The 25,105-nt window shown below is 32.2% G+C and overlaps 1 long non-coding RNA gene across 1 annotated transcript; it reads left to right on the top strand.

Moving 5' to 3' along the window:
- Nucleotides 1-20,510: 20,510 nt before the first annotated feature.
- LOC139485365 (uncharacterized) lies at nt 20,511-24,438 on the top strand. The gene is made up of 3 exons (XR_011655301.1): nt 20,511-20,697; nt 22,978-23,135; nt 24,319-24,438. It is a non-coding gene; the product is annotated as an uncharacterized lncRNA (long non-coding RNA).
- The last annotated feature ends 667 nt before the right edge of the window (nt 24,439-25,105 follow it).

Raw genomic sequence — 25,105 nt, 5'->3', positions numbered from 1 at the left:
TTTTGAAGAAGTTTGTAGTACTGAAATGTTCTGGAATCATGTATACTATATCAAATACCAAGACCCTAAAGCCTTTAACGTGTTATTTTTCAGGAACAAGATTTTAACAATGTATGACAGACAATTTAGATATACTTACTCTTCCAGAGCACTTTACATTTAATTTATTGTATGGAATTGTGTCACTTCTTCCTCAAACGGTTTCGTCTTGCAAACATGGTTGCTGCAAACATACATAGTTTTGAATGGACAGTTGTCTCATTGCACTCACACCACATCTTTCTGTATCTATAGATTTCAAATTTCGTGACAAAAGAATATCTAAGGAATATGTTATCAACTTCTGTGTTGACGTTGGTTTTTAACGAGCAATGTACGTGTCATTTATAATGACTTAAAAGACATTTATAATAGAAAGGAATATAATGTAATGAATACACATGTATGGACTTTATTGGCTGGCATATGCTATCATAAAGGGATAGCAATTACTCGAATGAGAATATATAATTACAGAAAAATAAAACAAAAAATACATAAGAAATTTACTGTTCCTTATCTAGCAATTTCATCCGATGGACTTGTTAATATGCTGGCAACGTCGATTAGAGGATACCATGACGTCAGAAATGGTTCGCTTTTTTATACAAATTCTGCTTTAAGTGTTGAGCTTTAGTTTAATAATTTTGTTTTATCAAATACTGTTTCATATCATATTGACATATTTCCCACTTCAAAAAATAGAAATACGAGTGTTTTTCAACTGCCATACGTATCAATGTTTTCATACAATTAAATTTGTCTATATTGTGGATGCTTTATTTATTCATTTGAATTCGCGCCAAGCCTATGTAAAATCTCTTGCATATTAAAACATGTAGTACGGTTGATTTACATATCATGCTTACATTAACTATGAATGCATAAAAATTCTTACGATTTGGGCAACGAAACTGGTGTAAGATAGTCTTGACTGTCCCTCTGGTATATTTTGCCACTCTTATACAGTACTATACGAAGATGATGTTATAAAATTGTATTGATAAAATGACGTTAAGGATCTTAATATACTTTCTTTAATGTCTGTGTCTCTATCAAATGTTATACAACAATAGCTATAAATTTATGTTTAGCTATTTCGATTGCACACGCTGAAATGTCTCTTCTGTCTATCTTTTAATCATAATGGAATAAAAATTAAAAGGTCAATGTAAAAAAACAAACTACCAGACAGACACGTGCACCTTACAATCATTCCATTCCACAACAAATTTGACCTATTGCTTAATGTGCCTGATAAAACTAAAAACATGACAAAGTAACATTAACCAATGAACCATCAAATTAGATCGAGGACAGATAAACCCTGCTAGACAGAAACGTCACTCATTCACTCATTATATACACCAAACATGAGTGACCATTGATAATAATATCTGACTAATTGACAAAATCATCAAAACATATAATTGTCCAATGATTCATAAAATCTAGGTCAAGGTCAGGTCAGACATGCATTCATTTCATACATTGGTTATAAGACCAAATAAAAAAAAAATATAAAAAACAATTCAATACTTTTTCGTTTTCGTGTCTGCCTATTGATACAATCATGAAGTCAAAATATAGTAGTAACTGTAACTAGAAGCTCTTAAGAGCCTGTGTCGCTCACATTTGTATATGTGTATATTAAACAAAGGACACAGATGGATTCACGAGAAAATATGTTTTGGGGATGGTGAAATGTTTGAAGCTCTTTACTGAACGTTCTTGCAACTTACAAATATCTCTATCTAAAATCAACTTTGCCCATTAGTAACAGAGGGAATTATTTTTTAAAATTTTATAAAAATTTACCAAATCAATAAAAAATGTTAAAAATTTACTGTAAAGGGCAATAACTCCTCGAGGGGTCAACTGACCAAAAATGACATGTTTGATGATCTTACTTTGCTCAACATTATTGCTGTTTACAATTTATCTCTATCTATAATAGTATTCAAGATAATAACCAAAAACGGCAAAATTTCTTTAAAAATTACCAATTGGGGGCAGCAACCCAACAACCATTCGTCCATTTCATTTAAAAATTTCAGAGCAGAGAGATATTTACTTAATCAACAATTTAAATCAATCTCAGATTTGCTCCAAATGCTTTGGTTTCAGAGTTATAAGCCAAAATCTAAATTTTACCACTCTGTTCTATTTTTAGCCATTGCGGCCATCTTGATTGGTAGGTCGGGTCATTGGACAATTTTTTTTAACAAGAAACCCCAATGATGATTGTGGCCAAGTTTGTTTAAATTTGGCCGTGTAGTCTCAGAGGAGAAGATTTTTGTGAAAGATTACAAAAATTTATGAAAAAATGGTAAAAAATGACTATAAAGGGCAGTTACATCTTAAGGGGTCAATTGACCATTTTGGGCATGATGACACATTTGTAGATCTTACTTTGCTGAACATTATTGCTGTTTACAGTTTATCTCTATCTATAATAGTATTCAATATAATAACCCAAAAACGACAAAATTTCTATGAAATTACCAATTCATGGACTGCAACCCAACAACCGGTTGTCTGATTCATCCGTAAAGTTCAGAGCAGATAGATCGTTACTTGATAAAAAATTAGACCCCTGTATTATCTGCTCTAAATGCTCTGGTTTCAGTGTCCTACATCCAAAATCCACAATTTACCCCTATGTTCTATTTTTAGACATGGCGAAAATCTTGGTTGGTTGACCAGATCACCGGACACATTTTTTGAACAAGATACCCCAATAAAGATTATTGCCAAGTTTGGTTAAATTTGGCAGAGTAGTTTCAGAAGAGAAAAATTTTGTAAAAGTTAACGACGACGGACGCCAAGTGATGAGAAAAGCTCACTTGGCCCTATGGGCCAGGTGAGCTTAAAAAGGTATTCAGTATGATATAAGATTTTTTAAAACACACCAATCACTCGAAACCTGCTAGTACTTCCTGTTGATGTCGCACACCTACACACCATCGTTGTGGACTTGAGTCGTTTGGAATTCATTACAATTTAAATTTTCTGAATTGTAATAAATTTTGATACATGAATATTCCCTGCTTTTCCTTTCTGATAATCTTTGTGTATTTATAACCTAGTCTTTTTAAGCGGGTTTCGAATTGACCCAGTCGTTTTTTCCTTCAGTTATTTATGTTTTGGCACATATTCACTTGTCACTGATTGCCTGCCTATACGGAATGCTTTTATTATAATGAGCAGGATAACAACTTGTTTGGGACAGTTGTTGAAAATATCAGTTCGTTTAGAATAGAACAAATAATTACTATACCTTAATTTTGATTTTGAAATGAGTGTACACAAACAAAATTAATACTTTAAATGATACACCACATAACTTTTGGTAGCTCCAGATACTTATATTGTTGTTATTCAAGGAAATCTATTCATTAAAAAAGAACTTCACTTCTTGTAACTACGAATTTTCTCTTATTTTCTAGTGAAAATTCACATTGCGATAAGACGTGTCACGGTACTTGTCTATCACAAATTCATGTGTTTGGTTTTGATGTTATATTTGTTATTCTCGTTGGATTATGTCTGATGCTTGTTTTTTGTCTATGGATTTATGATTTTGAACAGCGGTATAATACCGTTGCCTTTATTTATTAGTATTATATCAATATGTAGCATAATTATATAAAAATCGAATCAGAAGCAATAATATACATCAAACTATTTTTGCTAAAGCATTTCTGAGACAAAACAGTCATCTCAAAAACGACTGAACATTTAAAGGTGTAATATACTCTGTTCGGTTAAATGCAAGTATCTTATCCCAGTAAACCTGATTGTAGATATATAGATAAAGGAAGATGTGGTGTGAGTGCCAATGAGACAACTCTCCATCCAAATAACAATTTAAAAAGTAAACCATTATAGGTTAAAGTACGGCCTTCAACACAGAGCCTTGCATTGGCTCACACCGAACAACAAGCTATAAAGGGCCCTAACATTACTAGTGTAAAACCATTCAAACGGGAAAACCAACGGTCTTATCTATATAAACAAAACGAGAAACGAGAAACAAGAAACACGTATATATTACATAAACAGACGACAACTACTGTACATCAGATTCCTGACTTAGGACAGGTGCAAACATTTGCAGCGGGATTAAACGTTTTATTGGATCCAAACCTTCTCCCTTTTTCTGAAACAATAGCATAACATCACAACATAGAAAAACACACGATAAAATATCAATTGGCAGATTTAACTCAATCAAAAATACACGTCATAGATATATTTATTAAAGTTATGTTCACCGGTATGTAAACCTTACCACGTGTATTTGGTTATTATCATACACGTGTTGAAAGTATATAAGAGATTTTACATTGGTCAAGCTAGAACTGAACATTATATTTGAATTAGATCAATTCAAATATTTTGTGCTATACATTTGGCGAGTAAGTGAATTTCAGATATTATATAACATTAGTCACTTATCACCTCTTTTTGTTGTCGAAAGTAACAGGTACAATGTTACTAGTTGAGCAAACTTTAAAGTTGATAATTGATTTCACATTATTTTAATAACATTTTTAATACAGTTTTGAATTTAGACTAAATTCGAAAAATGTGATGCTTTAGAAATTTAACCAAAGTTGTAGTAGGGACATCACAACCAAAATGTTTATACTATAGACTTTTTAGGCGATGCAATGTATATTACCATACGTCAGGTGGCTGTATGTGTGGCACAATGGTTGTTACAAGTGAAGCTAACACATACAAAGCAAATGCATTAACCCACTGTCTAAGTTGTGGCACTTCTTGTTTAATCTTTTTGAACATTTGAAGTATATAGATATAGGAAGATGTGGTGTGAGTGCCAATGAGACAACTCTCCATCCAAATAACAATTTATAAAAAAAGTAAACCATTATAGGTCATTGTACGGCCTTCAACACGGATCCTTGGCTCACACCGAACAACAAGCTATAAAGGGCCCCAAAACTACTAGTGTAAAACAATTCAAACGGGAAAACCAACGGTCTAATCTATATAAAAAAACGAGAAACACGTATAAAATACATAAACAAACGAGAACTACTGTACATCAGATTCCTGACTTAGGACAGGTGCAAACATTTGCAGCGGGATTAAACGTTTTAACGTTACACGTATTAACACACATTTGGTTTGATATTTTTTTTACAGCACGCGGATTAAAATTGTAATCGCTTTTCTAATTGATATATTGCGAAATCGTTCACCACGGTTTAAATGTTTGATTGTCTTTAAAGAGATACTTTCGAAAAAGTTTATCAGTCTAATTTATATTTTTCCCTTCACACGAGTAATACAATTATTATTCAAAACAGATTTTGAGTTCTGGCAACATATGGTTAGATAAACCTTTGAACTACGACCATAGTGAGTGACACATGTGATATAAAATAGTTTTCTGGTTTCATTTCTTTGGCCATATGAGGTTTATCAACAGCGGTCTTGATAATGATTTTCTTTTGTAATATAATTACAGTGGTCATTCATCTCTTACTTTTTCTTCGACAGTATCAGATATTTTATCATATATATATATATCATTTACTGTTTATAACTAATTTCACATTTTTTTTATATCCTTTATATCGGATTTGATGTCGCGTTACGCTAATGGATGTTCAAAATGAAAATATGTCCCTTCAAATGCTATATTTCTGGTTCTGTCAAATAATATTTAAAACCTCTTTCCTAGTTTCTACCATCTATTTCTTTACAAATCAAAAGCGGTTTTCAAACTTTTGCTGAAACAAGAAACAGGTCGAGTAGGCTGTGAACTCTAAAGTTTTTAAAAACAATTGTAAGAATAATTACAACTTAATGTCTTTTTCTATTTAACTTTGCCATTAAAGTGCGAGGTTTGGCATGCCATAAAACCAGGTTCAACCCACCACTTTTATTCCCCTTTAAACGTTTCCTGTACCAAGTCAGGAAGATGGCCATTGTTATATTATTAGTCGTTTCTCTGTGTGTTGCATTTTAACGTTGAGTCGTTTGGGTTTTCTCTTATTTTTGAGATATTGAGATAAGACGTGGCACGGTACTTGTCTATCCCAAATTCATGTATTTGGTTTTCATGTTATATTTGTTATTCTCGTGGTGTTTTGTCTGATGCTTGGTCCGTTTCTGTGTGTGTTGCGTTTCGGTGTTGTGTCGTTGTTCTCCTCTTATATTTAATGCGTTTCCCTCGGTTTTGGTTTGTTACCCCGATTTTGTTTTATGTCCATTGATTTATGAGTTTTGAACAGCGGTATACTACTGTTGCCTTTATCTAATTCGGATTATAGAAACGTTTGATTTCTCTCCTCATAAATTATTTTGATTGTGTTAATCCTCATGAGGAAATGGATTTCTTTTTTTTTGTGTCTATTCACTAACAGATACTTACAATTATTTTCCTTTCATTTAATGTTTAAGTTTAGAGTTTGCTACTAACCAGGGACTTTCCTATTTAAATGTTCCTTAAGCCTCGGTCACACCTTACCGGATAGCTCGAACGGACGCCTAACGGATAACTTTTTTTCAATCCGTTCATGTCCGTTAGACGTCCGTTCTTATCCGTTAGGCGTCCGTCCATATCCGTTGCATGTCCGTTAAGCGTCCGTTTTATCCGTTGACGTCCGTTCTGTCCGGTGGAAAATTTTGAGCATGTTCAAAACTTTGAACGGACGTCCAACGGATAAAATGTCCGTTGAACGTCCGTTAGGCGTCCGTTAGTCGTCCGTTTTGTATCCGTTACGTGTCCGTTATGCATCCGTTGGAGATCCGGTAGACCAATTCACCAACGGACGTCTACCGGACGCCTAACGGACGCCTAACGGATAAAACGGATGTGAAACGGACATTAACGGAAGGATAACGGATAAAACGGATGCCTACCGGATGTAAAACGGACAAATGCCAATTGAAATTTCACGTCAGAAATGCCAATAATTGGTATGTCAGATTTTCTTGAGTGTCATGAATATTTATTATTCGTGATGGATCTTGGAGTAAGAGCACGTCTTCGCTACAAAGTAGCTCTTATTCAGACTAGACTCAACTTAAATGTAGCAAATATAAACCTTATAGCTGTCGAAAGGAGAAGAAGGAGAAGACAAAGGAGATGGTGGACACGACCATGGCTTAGTCCTGAAAGACGACGCAGTTTTGGTCTATATGACCAACTCATGACCGAACTTAGGCGGGAGGATCGGTAGTCCTTTGTACACTTCCTTCGAATGCCCACAGAGATGTTCGACGATATATTGCAGGTTGGACCTCGCATAGCCAAGCAGAATACCTTTTACAGAAATCCGCTGGAACCAGGACTCAAGTTAGCAATTACACTTAGACACCTTGCTTCTGGAGTAAAATATCGTAGCATGCAGTACGGATGGAGAATTCCGCATAACACCATATCCGTTTTCATACCAGAGGTACATAATATAAACAAATTCAGAAAATCAACTTAAACTCTATAAGACTGAATTACCACACTGCTTCTACCTTGATTTTTTTTAATCAGAGTAGCTCTATATTTGCACACATATCATGCTAAACAAGACGCAATACAAAATAAAATCAACTAAACCAGTTAACTAAAGTGACCCTCGTGTGTAAAAACGTTAAAAAAAATCGGATAAATTGTTCTATTTGTTTGGTACGTGTGACTTTGATACCTGTCCTACTGACCACACTTTCCCAGAAGCAAATATTATAACATATATACATGTACTAGATACAATCATTTTAAGGTCACGTGTATGTGGTTTATTGCCTTTAATTTTCAGATGGTTTATTGCCTTTAATTTTCAGATGGTTTATTGCTTTTAATTTTCAGATGGTTTATTGCCTTAAATTTTTAGATGGTTTATTGCCTTTAATTTTCAGATTATTTTGTTCATCCGTTTTATCCGTTACGCTTCCGTTGGGTGTCCGTTTTATCCGGTACTCGTCCGTTGGATGTACGTTCGACGTCCGTTCTGTCCGGTACGTATCCGTTTCACGTACGTTCAATGTCCGTTGTGTGTCCGTTAGGCATTCGTTACATGTCCGTTAGTACACCAACGGACTCCCAACGGATAAAAATTTTGTCAACGGATAACTTTTTTTTTATCCGTTAGGCGTCCGTTCGAGCTATCCGGTAAGGTGTGACCGAGGCTTTACAGTTCGAGATTTTCTTTTGTTACGTGTAACGATATACTACAAGCTTGATATCCCTTCAATCATACTTCGGGCTATATATTAAAAAAATGTTGCATTAAATGTTTAGTTAATTTATAATAGAATTCAAAGTCTAATAGTAGAGACATCAAACTACTAATTAACTAAAATAATATTTCCTGAAGAGGTTAAAGCCAATGCAATATTTACATATGAAATTACATTACATGTAAGATTCATTATAATACGTTATTTAGATAGGCTAACAGCAATGTCGTGTCGTTCTGAAATAGATATTAAAAATAAAGTACACATGTAATTACTAGCAAAACTTGATAGTACTCGTGATTGTCATAATTGTAGCCAAATAATGTAGTTATAAGTACTGAATTTTTTTTTTATAGTTTTATACTGTTGTTAAAGTGTTGATAGTGCGTACATTTTTAGTGATTGTCATAATTGTAGCCAAATAATGTAGTTATAAGTACTGAATTTTTTTTTATAGTTTTATACTGTTGTTAAAGTGTTGATAGTGCGTACATTTTTAGTATTTTCAAAATGTACTTCGGTCACACTTTTATGCCGCAATTTTCTTTAAAAGAAGCATTCAATTCATAAATGAATCAGATAGCTGTATGAATAGCAATAATTTGTACTAGTTGTTCAACAACTGCTTACACGTGGATAGCACATGAGTGTTATCAGTGTTCAACTTTAAGGTGAAATTTGTGTTGATTAAACTTTATTTTCGTTGAATTCAATTGGAACATTTGGTATTATAGCTTACCTGAACTGCTGTAAGCCTTTTAATACTTTTATGCGTTGTTGGTGTTGCTTAATCTTAGTTTTACGTTGCGGTGGCCTTTGCTTCAACTTTTGATGTGTGTATTTTCAATGTTTTTGATTTTTCAAAAGTTGAGTTACAATATACATTGTCATGCATGTAATTATGTAACATTTTGAAGTATATATAATAAAATTGAGAATGGAAATGGGGAATGTGTCAAAGAGACAACAACCCGACCAAATAAAAAACAACAGCAGAAGGTCACCAACAGGTCTTCAATGTAGCGAGAAATTCCAGCACCTGGAGGCGTCCTTCAGCTGGCCCCTAAACAAACAAACATTTTGTTTGAAATGTTTAACTGCACTCAGAGTATCTTTTAAATACAGATACGTCAGTGAACTCAATTTTAGGTATATGCACCACAAACCGATTTATTTTATGCTGAATTGATATGTTTACCAAAATTTAGTAGTTAATATCATTAAATAACATTTTAATCATTTAACTAATTTATTCATTTAGAAATCTCTGACCCATGGTATTTAGTCTCATTCATATTTTCCCCTTTACACTAATTATAAAATTGATAATAAAAACACATGTTGAGTTCTGTCAACATATGGCGAGATTCACCTTTGAACTTCAACCATAGTGAGTGTGGCATTTGATATAAAATACTTGTCTGGTTAAATTTCGTCATCCATAGAGATTTGTCAACTGAGATATTCAGAATGAATTTCAAGATTTTCCTTTTTAATTCGATGACAGTGGTCATTCATTTCTTGGTTTCTTCGACAGTATCAGGTATTTTAGTGTTAATTTTATGTACTGTATATAATTGATTGCCGGATTTCAAAAAACTTTTTCTACAGTTTTTAATTTAAACTGAATTTGAAAAAGGTGTTTTGGAAATTTTACTGAATAAGCTGGGGAATCAAAGATTTTCAACATAATATGTAAGACAAATTACATCCAGATGTATTTTTTTCAAGCAATAGTATAATGTTTTTTGATTTCGCTACTCGTCCAAATTAATAAATATCTTTATTGTCCTGAAAAAATTGAATTTGGGCTTTTTTTTATGTTCATACACAAACTTACATTTTGTTCTATTCGTTTAATGTTTTAGATTTTTCTATTTAACCAGAACTCTCCAATATGAATTTTCATAAAAGTTGGGTATTTTAGTTAATACTTCATTTTTACGGTAAACTACAAACTTGGTATCGCTACCATCAAACTTCGAGCTATGTATTGAAAACGTTGCCTTAAACGTTTGTTATCATTTTAAATATAAAACTCAAAGTATGATAGTAGATAGAGATATCAAAAAGCTGGAGGACCACAATAAAATGTGTACCATGAAGAGGTTCAAGACAAGGCAATAAATATTAAAATTAAGTATATGACTGTTTGAGTACCACATTGATTCCAGTGGAGCAATAACTGGTAACACTTTAAAAGTACATGAGTGTGTCAACTATTGAAGGTGTGATTCGTACTTTTTAATCCTAATTTTTCGTTATGATGCGTTATCTTTTACTTTTATTGTGTGTATTACCAGTGTTTCGATTTAGTCACAGTTGGAATGCTCATTTCTTTAAACGTTGCATCATACATGTACTTGTTCATGTATTACATTTGAAATCAATGGACGATTTTGTAGAACAGAATATCTGAAACTTCGTTTGAATATTTTTTAAGCACAAGGAGTATGTTTTAAATTTCAAGTTAGTCAGTGATCGAAAATTTAGATTTGTTTTTACATTCAACCGATTTTTTTCATATTTTTATTGATATTTCTTTAGATATACAGTTGTCAATGTTATAAAATAACAATTTTATCGTTTAATTTACTCATCTTTTTATGAAATCTTACATGTATGTTTGAAGCAATTATTGTTTCTTTTGTGACTTTCGCAAAATATTTCAGTATTCCTATTTAAATCTGTAATTTACGTTTTAAACACTTGATAAACACAAAACATGTAGGCATCTGTTTCCCTACGGTGAGATTCACCTTTAAACTCTGATCATAATGAATGTCACATGTGGTATACAATATTGTAGATATTTAGTTGTAAATATTATCTAAAAACGTTTTATAGTTTAATTTATTAATTCATAATAGAGCTAGAAGAGCTGTTTATAATACATTTCCTTAGAAAGAGGGTACAATCGCGAAATGCAACCATTTTCCAAAATAAACACATTCAGTAATAGTTCTGGAGAGTTATTACGTGTCTGTATATTCTATATTTGGAATATGATTTACAGTCTTTCAATGTCATGAAAATGTGTAATAATACGGCATTATCTATGACGCGTTAAGATTTTCTCAGTATAAAAGATCTGATTTCAAGTCATTGATAGTTAGATTTTAAATTCTTCTCACCTTTGAACATTAACATGAAGCTTCTTATTCTGTGCTTGGCTCTTTGTGTCGGTAAGTTATATCTTATTCTATAAATTATTCAATTAGTGGTACATGCACCTACTATCAATTTTCATATGAGGTCAAAGCTGCCAGAGTTTTTAATGTTGTTTTTTTTAATAAATGTTATAAATTATGTTAATATTCATATTCTTGTCATAATTTACATTGTTGTAAGATATTTTAACATTGCCTTCATATTTTTGTATAATTATTTTAATTATGAATAATCATTTCATAACTTAATATTATTAAACTGATCTTACATAAACCTTTTTTTAGTTCGAGAGGCACTGATGAGTCTTTTGTAGGAGAAACGCGCGTTTGGCGCAAATACAAAATTTCAAGCCGGTATCTATGATGAGTTCATTAGTAACTGCGAGAAGTCTCAGATCTGTGCTTTGTTTCGTTTGAATTTTTGTAAATTTGTGTGTGTTTAGTATCCATCTGAAGAGTTAAGACCTTTTAAAATGATTAAAGCAAAAAAGGAAAAAAATATCTTATTGTAAAACAAATTTGATTCAAACTTTTATAGCAATTACCAAATTTAGACAACTTTTAATTATCGAACACAAATACACTCTGCAAGCCAGCGTGGATGTCGTCTGCTGGGGTCTGTCTGAAATGTCATTTATTGTGTTAGCATGTATCATGCCGTTGATTTTTTTCTCTTTTGAGTTGTTTCATATTTTGTAGTCATTGACTCTTCTGTACAAACTTAAACCGTAGATGTTTTAAGCATTGACCCATGTTCTAGGTAATATTCGTTTATAAAAAAAATGTTGTCTATTTGTAACTGCAATTGTAGCATACTCCTTATATCTTAACTAATGTGTCATTTAAACTATTCGAAATCCGTTTTCGTGCAGTATATAGTACTGACTCAGTGTTATTTCCGTTTGAGAATATTCAAATATTCTTTGAACAATTCTATGATGGTTAATGTAGAAACTAATTAGGACGCTAGACATATGAAAAATGTTTCTTTTAATACAATCATATCGATGTTTTCTTATCTTATCAATTAATTCATTTAGAAATCATTAGAAAAAAGGAAGGTTCTAACTCGTGCAAGTAAAATGGAGTTTTTACTTGGTTTTGATATGTTTTACGTTTTGCTTTTTGGATTAATACAATCACAGTATCTTGGCTTTTAATTTTTTGGATACATTTATAATGACCGTTATTCCAGTTAAGCGCTTCGGATGACTTAATTTATAAAATGTTGTAATTACAGTTGTTATGGGCGAACGGTGCCACCAGGCAAATGACTGCAGTGTAACACTGTGTTCTTCAGGCAGCAGTCTTGCTTGCATACATGATGAATGTACATGTACAACACAGTCTGGAAATGGTAAGATAATTTTAAGTTATCTAAATCTATGTACAGCCTTAATAAATATTGAAGTTAAAATTTCATACATCTTTTTTACGTCTTTGAAAATAAACGATTGGTGAAATTTAAAAGTTTTTGTTTTAATTTTTTATTTCATGAATAGCTTCATTTTTATTTTTTAAACTTCGGTTCGTTATTGTCCTTGTGAAGAAGAATACTAATCACATTATGACAAATGTATTCACTTATATGTAGCATAAGAAGATTATGCCAGGTACACATTGCAATTGAAAAAAGCTACTTTAAAATCGAAAATGTTGAGCAGCTACTTTAAAATCGAAAATGTTAAGAAGCTACTTTAAAATCGAAAATGTTAAGCAGCTACTTTAAAATCGAAAATGTTAAGCAGCTATTTTCATAAGAGTATAGTTATATAGTTTAGTCTTTCAAAGTATTTCAAAATATATTTCACACAACTTATTATCAAATATAAAAGAAACAACTATCATCAACCAGGCAATTCTCTAATATCTTAATGTTGAAAGTATCACTTTTTCATCGCATATATACGATTTACATAAACCTTAAAGATAAAAAAAGAAGTAGTGCATTAAAAACCAAGACATATGTGTAAGAAAAAATAAAAAATAAAAAAACAATTCTTACACAATTGAAGTATTTTTGGTTTATCGCCAATGGACACATTATTAGACATCAACCAGGGAATTCTCTAATATCTTCATGTTGAAAGTATCACTTTTTCATCGCATATATACGATTTACATAAACCTTAAAGATAAAAAAAGAAGTAGTGCATTAAAAACCAAGACAAATGTTTTTCAGCATAATATGTAAGACAAATTACATCCAGATGTATTTTTCTCAAGCAGTAGTATAATGTTCTTTGATTTCGCTACCCTTCAAAATTAATAAATATCTTTATTGTCCTGAAAAAATTGAATTTGGATTTTTTTTTATGTTCATACACAAACTTACATTTTGTTCTATTCGTTTAATGTTTTAGATTTTTCTATTTAACCAGAACTCTCCAATTTTAATTTTCATAAAAGTTGGGTATTTTAGTTAATACTTCATTTTTACGGTAAACTACAAACTTGGTATCGCTACCATCAAACTTCGAGCTATGTATTGAAAACGTTGCCTTAAACGTTTGTTATCGTTTTAAATATAAAACTCAAAGTATGATAGTAGATAGAGATATCAAAAAGCTGGAGGACCACAATAAAATGTGTACCATGAAGAGGTTTAAGACAAGGCAATAAATATTAAAATTAAGTATATGACTGTTTGAGTACCACATTGATTCCAGTGGAGCAATAACTGGTAACACTTTAAAAGTACATGAGTGTGTCAACTATTGAAGGTGTGATTCGTACTTTTTAATCCTAATTTTTCGTTATGATGCGTTATCTTTTACTTTTATTGTGTGTATTACCAGTGTTTCGATTTAGTCACAGTTGGATCGCTCATTTCTTTAAACGTTGCATCATACATGTACTTGTTCATGTATTACATTTGAAATCAATGGACGATTCTGTAGAACAGAATATCTGAAACTTCGTTTGAATATTTTTTAAGCACAAGGAGTATGTTTTAAATTTCAAGTTAGTCAGTGATCGAAAATTTAGATTTGTTTTTACATTCAACCGATTTTTTTCATATTTTTATTGATATTTCTTTAGATATACAGTTGTCAATGTTATAAAATAACAATTTTATCGTTTAATTTACTCATCTTTTTATAAAATCTAACATGTATGTTTGAAGCAATTATTGTTTCTTTTGTGACTTTCGCAAAATATTTCAGTATTCCTATTTAAATCTGTAATTTACGTTTTAAACACTTGATAAAAACAAAACATGTACACTACCAATAATTTACCCGTACTTTTTTGGTACATTTCTACCCTCGTGCATATCAGTACTGTTAGGAAAGACTGAAAACTTATAATGTTATACTTTCAATGAAATCAGTACTGATTTTGTCAGTACTGTTTCAGTACTGATTTTGACAGTACTGTTTTAGTACTGATTTTGACAGTACTGTTTCAGTACTGATTTTGACAGTACTGTTTTAGTACTGATTTTGACAGTACTGTTTCAGTACTGATTTTATCAGTACTTTTTCAGTACTGATTTTGACAGTACTGTTTCAGTACTGGTTTTGTCAGTACTGTTTCAGTACTGATTTTAACAGTACTGTTTCAGTACTGATTTTGTCAGTACTGTTTCAGTACTGATTTTGTCAGTACTGTTTCAGTACTGATGTTGACAGTACTATTTCGGTATTGTTATTTTCAGTACTGTTTCAGTAGATTTGGTGTTGTTAATCTTTTTAACTTGAATGTGTATTGTTTCAAAAAATATTTGGAACTGAAAACTTTTAAACTCGGTAAGTATAGTATGCTATATAATAATTTGTGGCATATTTTGTATCTTTTCTAGATATCTCTGATTAAGTGTTTATCATTAGAGAAGTTTTTACAATGTGCATCTCAGTACAGTTGGTATCCAAATATAGGTTTGATAATTCTGTGACAATATTATTATTATCCTTTTTTAGCTGGTTACGTTTTTCTCTTAGACTATATCACTCTGCTGCGCAGATTTTTTTTAGCGACGTGAACATGACCAAGGAAAATTATCAAGCTTACTCTCGTCTATCGAAATACTATTGAAGCGAAGGAGAACACAACAGAAATGAAGCAAGATAAGCAGTTTATCGGATTTTACCCATTAGGAGCACCTGAATTCACTCCCGGTTTTTAATGGTGTTCGTATTGTCTTTTATGTATTTTTCAAAGTGTTGTTGTAAATGCCCTTTTGTTTTGTGATTCTTTGCTTACTTCTTGATTTTGGTTGTGACTGTCTTTCAGTGTTTATAAAAATAATACGCATTAGGAGCACCTGAATTTACTCCCGGTTTTTAATGGAGTTCGTGTTGTTTTTATATATGTATTTTTCAATGTGTTGTTGTAAATGCCCTTTCGTTTTGTGATTCTTTGCTTACTTCTTGATTTTGATTGTGACTGTCTTTCAGTGTTAATAAAAATAATACGCACTCGACATCAGGAAGATTCACACTGTGGGTCGAGGCTGATATTTTACAGTATCAATTGTATAATAGCGCATAATTTATATATATATCAAACAAGATAAGAATCTTCAATACTGTTCATTTTTTGGAATTTTGCTATTGCTTAAAATATGTTGTAATTAATGCAGTTATATGTTACTATGTTAGGTAATGCATTATAATCAACACAAAACAATGTCTCGATTACCTTATTTTTAATCATAACTGGAATTTCTTTAATTTATCATTACCATTTTTTAATATATAATAAAACATACAATGTCATACCAACATGTGAAGTTTGTGGCAAAAATCTCTGTCATTTTCATGCCCCTTGGTTATTTTATGACCCTTTAAAGCACATAAATAAAACAATCAAAGAAACAATTAATTTTGCATGTATCATGTTTCATTGCTCTCCCCCTATGCCATCTTTTCTTTGGAATGCTATGTTGAATGTAAGTTTCCTGGCTCTTTTCCTCAATTAAGTCCCTGATATGATGTGTCTTTTTACATGTACAGTGGTAATTCAAGAGGACACTTTAGTTCTAATATGAGCTCATTATAAGCATCCACCTTTAATGTTTTGGTACTTGTACGAAACTCAGGATTCAATGGTTCATGATTAAATGTTGGGGTTTTTTTTTCTGATGAGTGCCATATTGTCTAGATACATCATTTTGTTTATAGGTCTTCAATTTTCACATCGAACATTCCCATGTCTGCTCCTGTCTCCATTGCTGTTAATCATTCTGAGGAAAGAAAATGTAATGATTTTATAAATAATAAAATTGAGAATGGATATGGGGAATGTGTCAAAGAGAACAACCCGACCAAAAAAAAAAAACAACAGCAGAAAGTCACCAACAGGTCTAGGCTACAATAAATTATCTTATGTTAAAACTTTCCTCATTTCTGTGTTATGTAAAAATAAAAAAGAATGCACAATTATGGAAGGGAATGGTATGACATCAACAATTACTTATTACTTTATATACTACCATAAGTCCCGTGAGTAATCACTAATGGACTGGACTTCTGATACTACATGTATATATAATATTGTAATCAATCAAAGTTGAAATTTGTTTCTAAATAAAAAAAAAGAGGAAAATATGATAATTTAGTTCATCATCATCAAAGTATTGGTGTTTGCCAGTGGCAAGTATTTCATACATGTGTAGTTTTAACCATCGGTCTATGTATGTGCTCTTTATAATAAGATCCGTGAAACAACGACGAAAGACATTTAAATATATACTAACTACTTTATACAAAAGTACATTAATGTTTAATAGATTGAAGTGCAAATTTAATTTAATTGAAAATTTATCGTACATAGTCATATATGTAGCACCTAGCCAGAGATGTTATACATCTATCTATGGTAGCACACAGAAACGTGTCCGATTCCTCAAAAACGCGTCAATGATTTGATAAACATGTCAAATTGCACTGGCGAAACAACTTCTGCGGGACGCCGGTCGAGCAGTCATAGACATACATTTTGTAAAAAGACATTTATAGGCATCACCGGATAATATTAAAACAATAAAATTTACTTACTATTTATAAACGATGATTTAAACTTTACAAAACTTATTAAATGCAATGTTAATGGTTTTTTTTCTAAATACGCATGACATATTTGCCACTGGACATTAAGTAATCAATAGTTAATTATGTGTTGTAAACTTAGCCTGCAGCTATGCTTGTTATGAATTACCTATGCTGAACAAACTAATGTTTATCAATGACATACAGTAAACGTGGTCAAGCACCGGGAAGAAAATACAATATAAAATGTACATGATGTATTAGTTAAATCTAAATTGTGAAGTACCTCTGTCTGAACTTTATAATAATAATAATCATATTGATAAAGAAAATCATAAATTGAAGCGCTTCAAATAAAAATAACTTTTTATTGTGCAATTTTTTTTAAACCAGACCTATAGTCTGTGTCTGCAAGCAGAAGAAAGCGTGCACAGTGTAGCATACCTTGGACATTTGTCTGTACGGATTACTAAACCTTTCCTACAGATTTTTTTTTGGCACCTGCTTCGACTTTTTTTTCTAATCAATTACAATCCAACCGAACAATACGGGTTCTATCGTATCCCACACCATTGATATTGAATTGCGTTTTTACTGTACAGAGTATCATTGGGGGTATATGAGTTTTGAAATATTCTGGCTTTTTTAACCGGACACATTCTTAAATTATCGGACACGTTTTTGAGATTGCAACAATACACAAAAGGTTATTGTCTTAAGTCAGGAGTTTGGTATTCAGTAGTTGGTTTTCAAGTTTGAATGGTTTTACATTAGTCACTTTTGGGGCCCTTTACACCTTGCTGTTCGGTGAGAGCTCATGCAGGCATGGCGTTGAAGACCGTACTTTGACCTATAATGGTTTACTTCTACATATTACGACTTATATGAACAGGAGACTTTTCTCATTGGCAGTTATACCACATCTTCTTATATATTAATACAACACTGAGCCACCCAACCCATCCACCCCAATTACTTGTTTATGAGGGCTGCCTAGAGTCAGAGGTGGATTTAGGGGGGCAGAGGAGCCGCCCCCCCCCCTTTTTGGAAAAAAATTGGTTGCTTATATAGGGGAATCATTGAAGCGTGACTGGAGCTGGCCCCCTCTTAGGTCAGTCAGTGGTCCCCCACTTATGTAAATTTCTGGATCCGCCACTGAGAGTGGTTACACCGGGCCAAAAATGCATCGGACTGAAACAACATACTGGTTGTGTGTACACTGACAATCAAATTAAAATTAAAAAAATGTATAAAATATTGTAAAAAATAATTTTTCATTTGAGTGCATTTACGTAACAATAACACAATGTAACCGTAGACATAAGTATCATTGTTACACTCGTAAGTATTCTATGTAGTTCCTTAGTCAACCCTAGGTCTGCATTCCGGCGATATAGCCTATAAACTTCATTGTAACAATAACTTTTTTACGACTGTTACATTTCAATGTAACCATAGCCAGTACCAAAATAAAATAGAAATTTAAATATTTCACAGACATCTTTATTTACAACATAAAAATAGGAAGACTGTTGAATGATTTTCAGTGGCGGATTCAGAGGGGGCGTAGAGGGGGTACGCCCCGCCCCCCCCTTTTTGCTCGGACTTTTTTTTTTTTTTTTTTTTTTGGTAAAATGATTAATCAGACTAGACTTCGTGAACTTTGCCATTTCCCGAGTATTTAATTTTTATACGACAATTCTTTACTTATAAAGACATTTTTCGCTGGCCGGTATTTACTGATTGTCAAAGTCATGTGATTTGCTATGGTGGAGTTGACCAGTGCGTTGAAAAAACGGCACTCGGTCATTTTGAAATTAAAATTACAGTAATACACATTGCTTAGGCTGAGGTTGTCATGACAATCAGGAAACCTTCAAAGCGACACAGGATAGCACAAGAACGTATTGACTTCTATTTCACTATTCCACTAAACAGAAAGTAATGGTAAATACTCTAGATCTATAGACTATTACACTCTCATGAAAAAAAAGTTCCACAATATTATTTACCTACGAAAACATGTTTAACAAATTAATGATCCCTAGTCAGTATAAGCTCTAGAAAAATTTCAAGTCTCAGGTACGAACCATTTGATTTGAGGAGGCAGTCTGAGATATTTAAGAGAAAAAAAATGACTCTGATTCTTGCCTTAAACAAAAATTTTGGCCGTATCTTGATTGAAAACAATAGTCTTGTCCACTTTTTTGCTATTAAAAACTAAAATTTCCAAACAAAAATATTTAGCATGAAATGAACATGATGAATAAAAACGGGCGTATTTTTTTGTGGCCGGGGTTTGCATGTCTGACTGGAATGTCTGTTTTGCCGGACTTATATATATTGAATACTTTTTTCAAGACCAGACTGCATGCAACCTGCCTACTGGATGTGACTTTTATGTCTCCATTTGTTGACCGTCATTCATAACTTCGTTGTCATTTCAGACACTTTCGTAGTCTTTAGTGGATTTGGGACCCCTCACTTCGGTTCCCTAAGTTATGTTGGGTGAAACATATCAATCAAACATTTTGATAAAAACTGCTTGTTTGTCTTTTTTAACTCGTGTCGGTCTTGTAAATTTCATCTAATTTCCATGTCTATTTTTTACTGACAAGTCCTACATCAAATATATCAGTACACAGCTTTGGATCAATACTATCATTTTATGATAGACAATTAATAGGGAGAATACAGCATAAAAAAAAAGGTCCCAAAACTTTCCGACTCGCTCCGCTCGGCAAAATTTAATATCTTCGCCCCCCTTCCAAAAATCTGGGATCCGCCCCTGATTTTTACCACATCAAATGCACAATGAGCAAACCCATATATCGCATTGCCCAGATCGCATAGCTACACTTTTCGAAGTTTTAAAATATACAATGTACTACTATACCTTGATCTACCTTCAATCCCATTGTGGTATTCAATCCAGAAGAAGTTTGAACTGTTGAACTGTTGAAATGTCAGTGCGAGTGCAAAAATAACGTTTGTAAACAATGAATGACGTCATGTGTAAATCCAATCACATAAACGTTTTACAATAGGCAATTGTATGTTCCATATTGACGCTCTTTTGTGATTACGATAATAACATCAACGGCAAAATTTGAGACAACAGTAGATCAGCCGGGAAGGATAGGATACAGAAATACAGCAGAGAAAATATCGGTTTACCAGCCACTTGCAGAAAGTCTTAAAGTTACAGAAAGAGACGATTGTTACGACACGTCAGAGATGGCGGATCCTTTTCGAATCATCTACGGATTGCTATTGTTCATGTATGTTTTACAAGTCAAATGTATGTCTTCTTCCATCACAAGTTTTATTCCGTGAGCATCCTGTCAGATCATATATTTTGCCGGAATCAACATTCTGTATACTGTGTCAACAGAAGTATTCTGTTGACACAACATTCTATATTCTGTTGACACAACATTCTATATTCTGTTGACACAACATTCTATATTCTGTTGACATTTTTACAAAAACAATGTCTTTCCCTTCAAGACTTTAGTTCAAATTTATATTTACATATATATTTGTTTATAAAAAAAGATGCCGTATTATTGCCAACGACACAACAACAACAGCAACAACATATATTTTATTTGCCAATCATGGCACCAAAAATGAGCGGAATAATCACAACTCTCCACAACAGATCAGATGACCAGAAATTAACAAATATAGGTCACCATACGGCCATCAATAATGAGCAAAGCCATATCGCATAGTCAGCTAAAAAAAGGCACCGAATGACAAATGTCAACGAATTCAAACAAGAAAACTAACGTTCTTATTCATGTACAAAAATGAACGAACAATGAATATGTAACACACCAACAAACAACAACCACTGAATTACAGGCTCCTGACTTCGGACAGGAACATATATACAGAATTTGGTGCGGTTAAACATGCTAGGGTCTTCCCCCTAAACCGTGAACAGAGTTGTAACAGTACTACATAACAACAAACTATAAAATTCAGTTGAAAAAGGTTTATTTAACTTTAAATAACAGATGAATGCAAATAGAAATACATCTCAGTAACAAAAACATAATGGACGTTACCGTTACTCAACAAAAAAGTCACTAAATACAGATCTGAGAGTACTTGCAGTTACTGACAGCTAGTTCAAAGCCACTAACAACTAATAACAAAAATCATGCATCTAACTTCAAAGACTTAGTTCATAGTTGTTTTTATATATCTGTTGATTATATTTAATCTTAGTTTTTTCCTTCTGTTAAAAGAGATTAAATAACAGACGCAATGTTCAACAAATTTGTTTAAAGATGGCAAATTTGTGTTACATTCGTTTAATTTATAATAATACACACAAACTAAAGAGACAGAAAGACAAAGTTTGCCTCCAACGACAAGCAAGAATAAACCAAGAAACAGAAAACAGACAATTTTCCAATGTCCTATTTGGCTGGCTTTCACATTATTCCCAATTTTGTTATAAAGTAGACAGAAGCAATGAAGAATCGATAATAGTGTGATGCTTGAATATGAAGAAAAGAGAATAACAGGCAAAATTAATAATAAAAAGTGAAAAATGATATAGAATATTACAGAATACAAAAATGAAGAAACCACTTCCAGACCAGAACCTTTTATAAGTTGCACATTTTTTATTTTTTTTGCCTTTTAAATCTTTCTGTTCGGACACCATATTGGTCCGACACCCCAATAGCCTGACGCCCTATTAGTCCGACGACCCATTGGACCGACACACGAATACTAGTAATCCGACACATAATTATTGAGCAATACTTTGTATGAATAATATTTATATTTTAAGAGGATAATCCCTATAGTTTAAAATGATCCTACTGAGATTCCTCAAAATAATAGCATATTAGAGTACATGTATTAAAAATTTGCTTAATGTCCAGTAGCAAATAATACATTCATGTTCAAAACAATTGTTAAATAAGTACAATAGGTAAGTCCTGTAAAAGATGTCATCTGGGGTGAAAGAAGGTCAATGAAACTTGGACTGCCACTGGACAACGAAAGCATATTGAAGGTGGACAGGAATTTGCCCTGCTGCATATTCAGACAAAAGGCCACCGACGGCCTCTCAAAGAGTTGTTGCAATAGTTATTAACCTGCAGAGATCATGGCACTTTCTTTCTATACATGCTATATGAGGCATCCGATTAAAGATAACCAATCTTGCATTTGTTGAAAATTAAACATCCCGCACAACTTTACTACCAATGGTTTTAATGTTTAACTGTATCACATAAACATTATCCGTTGTGATGACTGACTTGCACTTCTGGTGACATTTTCTTAGTGAGAATGTGTTCACATATGGAACATATCTTGTCCTTATGTCCCACGTAAGTGTTATCAATAACTCCTGAACCACTTTACAGAATTTTGTAAATCATCGATACAATCTTTATCTCATGATGTATTTTTTCAAAGGACAATTTACAAAGTGTTACGTCCATAATTAATACCATAACATGCATGTTGGGAAAAACAACTTTTTATAAATGCATGCAAAGTATTTGATGCAGTATGATCTATTGTTATAGGTATCTAAAAATGGATCCCACCAGAACACAAAGACTAAGTCTATGAGGAAAATAAAGTTTTAGATCAACGACTAAAAATTGTCATGAACAGATAAAATATGAGATAGAGATAGAACTGGTATGAAAGGTGACAGTAGAACATTGAAATAATTTGAAAGGTAGGTATATATATAGTTTTACACTCAATTATGAATTTTTTAAAGTAAGTATTTGCAGTTATTCCTATAATTTTATTTCAATATCATGAAATGTTGTAGTGTGTTTATATGACAACAAACCAACAACGAGCAAGTTCAAAAAAATAAAGAGTAGAAATACAATTCTTCAACAATTGAAAGATATCATTAAAGTTAACAAAGAAGTCTACGGGAAGTACATATCCGTACACACAACTTCTCATTTAACTGTTTCACAGATTGCATTGATATTGTGCTCGAATAATCAGATTATATTAATACATATGTGTTTTGTTGCCGATCCAAAGATGTCAGAGTGTTACAGCAGGACATAGTTGAACTTAGGAACCTAAAGGAAATATAAACAAAGATCTCTTTCTCTGTAACCGAATAACAGATTTAAAAGATAGTAATTTATTATAATGAGAATTTCCACTGGTACTTATAATGAAAAAATTCACAAAAAGAATACTTTTATTTAATTTTTAAACTATTGCATATGTATAAAATGATAAAAAGTTGTAGGATTGTCACTGAGACAACTATCCACCCAATTTGAGACGATGTGAATGTGAACAATAATATACAACTGTGCAGACTTCAACAATGAGAAAACTCATACCGTATTGTCGGCTACAAAAGACCATGACATAAACAATATATGAAACAATTTAATTCAGAAAAATTAACGACCTAATTTATAACAAAACAAATTAAAAATGTTAAAAGTGCAGCCCGTATTGAAAACATGGACATTTGCCATGAACCCAAACTTGGGACGCTAAAGTTCTTCTCCAAATCGTATAAGATCAGGCCCTGAAGTCATACAAAATTTTCTCAGTGCCCGGAGAAAAAAAAATCGTGGTCGAAAATTGAAATCCAGCATTTTGATTGGTTGATTTGTTGATTTTGGAGTTTGAGTAAATAACTGACTCGAAAGTTTAATGACTTCAAGGCCAGTTTTCAAGTAGGTAAATCAAACATTGTTCCATTTTTTTCTTTCATTTTTCTCCCTGTATAATATAAACCTTGTATAATTAACGTTATACCACCTTTAGCAATGCATGTACACTGATTCACATTATGTCATGGTTGACCTATGTTTAATCTTATTATTGGACTTTAACAAAATGATAAATGTTATAATCCAATTTTTCCTTTCCAGAAACAAGTTGGCAAAGATATATATCACATGCATAGGAAGAGCAATGGAAAATGACATTGAAGCAGAATTATGAAACAGTTATTTTAAAAAAAACATTAAATTGAGAGAGAGAAAACACAATTTTTTGTACTTTTTAATGCTGTTCATTCTTAAGATTACTGTTTATTGTATTTCGATGGAAGTTATTGCAGTTGATAAGAAGATAGAACAAAAATTTGAGTTCTTCAGCTTGTTTTTTATTCAGTCAATAAAAATTAATTTTGAAAAGCAAACCATATATGTTCAAAAATCAAAAAGGTTAATTATGTACCAAATGACCTCCGTCAGACATTAATCAGTCTGTTGGAAATCTTTCTTTAAATTTTTATGCTATTTTACAAAATGTACATTTGTTTGTATGTCTGTAAGATTCAAATCAATCAGAGATTTCTGAGGAAGTACAAACCAAGAGTTTCTGAAAGTCATCAGTCCTCATGTGAACATGCTATACTGAGTAATGTAGTGCTTACCCTTTCAACTCCCCGTTAACGGGATGCCTAAATATTGTAACACCAAATTTCATATATTCTTTTCGTAAAATACGCTCTGCAGTTTTATAAGAAAGAGTACAAGAGTTGTGCATACATGTATCTAAGTTACTATTCATAATACACTCATTACAAGTGAATGAAATTGCATGATTAAGGTATACAAAAAAAAAAAGAAATCTGTCAATAAATGTATTCAACCATTAAAAATTTGTAAGGGTTCCGCGGAACCCAGTGTCTCGCCTACTTTTGCTGTAAAT

The sequence above is a fragment of the Mytilus edulis genome, chromosome 8 (genome assembly GCF_963676685.1).
Source record: "Mytilus edulis chromosome 8, xbMytEdul2.2, whole genome shotgun sequence".
NCBI lineage: Eukaryota > Metazoa > Mollusca > Bivalvia > Mytilida > Mytilidae > Mytilus > Mytilus edulis.
The sequence above is the reverse complement of the archived record's forward strand: the minus strand, read 5'-3'. Positions and strand labels throughout refer to the sequence as shown.